The 1,984-nt window shown below is 41.9% G+C and overlaps 1 protein-coding gene across 2 annotated transcripts in view; it reads right to left on the reverse strand.

Annotated features, from left to right (window-relative positions):
* The window catches only part of SGCG (sarcoglycan, gamma (35kDa dystrophin-associated glycoprotein)), a 152,015-nt gene that overhangs the window by 134,580 nt on the left and 15,451 nt on the right, over positions 1-1,984 (reverse strand). The window contains exon 1 of one of the 2 annotated variants that reach the window (XM_014530749.1): positions 1,191-1,219. The exons of the other annotated variant lie outside the window; for it this stretch is intronic. The gene's annotated coding sequence lies outside the window, so the exon portion shown is untranslated. Of the gene's footprint in view, positions 1-1,190; positions 1,220-1,984 lie in introns of those variants that run through there. 2 annotated transcript variants of the gene reach the window in all.

Here is a 1,984-nt window from a genome sequence, read left to right on the forward strand (position 1 = left end):
AACTTCAAGCGTACCAACATCTGAATTATGGGGGTGCCAGAAGAAGAGAGAGAGCAAGATATTGAAAACCTATTTGAAGAAATAATGACAGAAAACTTCCCCTACCTGGTGAAAGAAATAGACTTACAAGTCCAGGAAGCGCAGAGAACCCCAAACAAAAGGAATCCAAAGAGGACCACGCCAAGACACATCATAATTAAAATCCCAAGGGCAAAAGACAAAGAGAGAATATTAAAAGCAGTAAGAGAAAAAAAGTTTCTCATTTCTCAACAGAAACTATGCAGACCATAAGGGAGTGGCAAGAAATATTCAAAGTGATGAATAGCAAGAACCTACAACCATGATCACTTTACCCAGGAAAGCTATCATTCAGAATTGAAGGTCAGAGAAAGAGCTTCACAGATAAGGAAAAGCTAAAGGAGTTCATTACTGCCAAACCAGTATTATATGAAATGCTGAAGAGTATTCTTTAAGAAGAGGAAGAAGAAGAAAAAGGTAAAGATAAAAATTATGAACAACAAAGTGACAACAAATACGTATCTATCAACAAGTGAATAAAAATCTGATGAACAGAATAAACTGGTGAATAGAATAGAAGCAGGGGCATAGAAAGGGAGTGGACTGAGACAATTCTCGGGGAAGGGGGTTTGGGGGGTGTGGGAAGAGACTGGACAAAAATCATACACCTAGGGAGAGACAAGATGGTGGCGGAATAGGCCGACGTGTCCCAAGGCTTCTCCTGGAGAAAATAGAATGAGCAGCTGAAACGAATAACATCTACCCCAAATTGGTGAAGGAGACTCAGCTGGTGAGACAGTTTGCAGCTCGGGAAGGCAGAGTTCCCCTGGAAAGGTAAAAACCAGGGATCTGGGCAGGAAAGTTTGCCAGATCTCTGAGCCCAGAGGGTCAGAGGGAAACCGCGCGGCACCCAGCCGTGTCCCTTGGTACAGGCACAGCCTCTGACTATGGAAAGGAGATTCACAGGACTGTTGGCGCTGGGGGATTCAAGATCTGGGTTCCATAATCACGCAACACTGAGCCCAGAGGGAGCAGCCTGAAGGGATGACCAGACCATGCAGTGCCGGTAAGAGGAGCTCACAGAGACTCGGTCTTTCCCGTTTCTGTGGCCGGCATTTGTTTTTTTTTTCACTGAACCCTGTTCATAGGACATTTCGGATATTGACACTCACCCATGCTGAGGTGCGGGAGAAGGTGTGGACAAGTGGAGTCTGGGGAGAAGCTGGGGAGATGAGGGGGTCCAGGAGAGGTGGCAGCAAATTGAGTGCTGAGTCACGCCTGAGCCCAGGACTGGGCACCATTTTCTCCTGAAGATATAGCCCCTCCCTCCAGTTTCCAGGCAACGAATACAGCCACACCCAGATTCCACCCTGAATGGTACAAAGAATTAAAAAAATCTGAATAGTCCCTGGGAGTCCACAGGGTCTGGCCTATAGAGAGGCCTTAAGTCCCAGCAACAGAAAAAAAAAATCGCAGACATTCCAGAAGACTGGAATCCTAAGCCAGCCAAAGAAACGACATTTCAATTTTTCATTTTTATTTTTTATTATTATTTTGTTAGCTCTTTGTTTTGCTTTTTTTTTGTTTTCCTTTTTTTGTTTGTTGCTTTATTTTCTATTTCTTTTCACATTATTTTTCCATCATTCCATTTTATTTTATTTTTACTTGCTATTTTCTATTTTTATACCATTTTTTAAATCAATTTTTTTGTAAATATATTATTTTGTTCTCCTCTTTCTCTTCTTATCCACTCATTCCTTTTCTACTTCCTCTATACTGAATTGAGGTCCTCCCAATATTTATCCAATTCTTAACCTTATTTTCTGTATATTACCTCAGCCTCTACAGATTCTGCCCCCACCCTCTTTGCTGGGTGTTTGGTGTTTGTATTTGTTTGATTTATGTATTGGTTCTGTGGTATTTTCTTTCTCTCTCTCTCTCTCTCTCTCTCTCTCTATATATATAT

This window comes from Myotis brandtii, unplaced genomic scaffold (assembly GCF_000412655.1).
Source record: "Myotis brandtii unplaced genomic scaffold, ASM41265v1 scaffold77, whole genome shotgun sequence".
NCBI lineage: Eukaryota > Metazoa > Chordata > Mammalia > Chiroptera > Vespertilionidae > Myotis > Myotis brandtii.